General features: G+C 33.2%; 1 long non-coding RNA gene across 1 annotated transcript in view; it reads right to left on the bottom strand.

Annotated features, from left to right (window-relative positions):
* Nucleotides 1-6: 6 nt before the first annotated feature.
* LOC104996721 overlaps nt 7-597 on the bottom strand; it is a 2,600-nt gene continuing 2,009 nt past the window's right edge. Inside the window, exon 3 of the long non-coding RNA XR_826238.1 lies at nt 7-471. This is a non-coding gene — a long non-coding RNA (uncharacterized LOC104996721). The remainder of the gene's footprint in view (nt 472-597) is intronic.

The raw sequence follows: 597 nt of genomic DNA, 5'->3' as shown, positions 1-597 counted from the left end.
ATAGTGGGCTCAGTCCTGTTATACTTACTGCTCAGCATCAGGTTAGTATCCAATATAAACTACACTCCAGAATATACCACACTTGGGGGGAAATGCACTTTTGATTTTATAGCTTTATTTTTCATTCTTTCTTATTATTCATATACTGAAAAAAGGATTTTTAAATAAAAAACATTAAACCCTGGGACTAATTTGGACAGTACCCTATTACTGCATATTATAGACAGATACAGACCTCAAGGGAACATTTTAGATAAGCTCAGAGCTAAAAGGCAGTTTAACAAGCCTAAAAATATCATAAAAACATGCAAGCTCAAAATGATCAATCTTTCAATTTCCACACACAACTTATAAATTATCTCTCAGATATTTACCTTAAATGCCACTATGTTTTTTGTTACATTTGTCAACACTATCAAAGCTTTCTTCTCTCCTGAGTCTGTACTTCCAAAATACAGTTCTTCCGCTGGGCTACATGGTAATAAAAGCATAAGGCATTGGTACTGCTCAGAAGAAATGACAAACCTAATATTCAGCTTGAAGAAAAATATCTGGTTATGCCCATTTGTATAAAGAGATTTCATCAAAGAAGATTAC

This window comes from Bison bison, unplaced genomic scaffold (assembly GCF_000754665.1).
Source record: "Bison bison bison isolate TAMUID 2011002044 unplaced genomic scaffold, Bison_UMD1.0 scf7180017851635, whole genome shotgun sequence".
NCBI lineage: Eukaryota > Metazoa > Chordata > Mammalia > Artiodactyla > Bovidae > Bison > Bison bison.
This window is presented reverse-complemented; position numbering and strand designations above follow the sequence as displayed.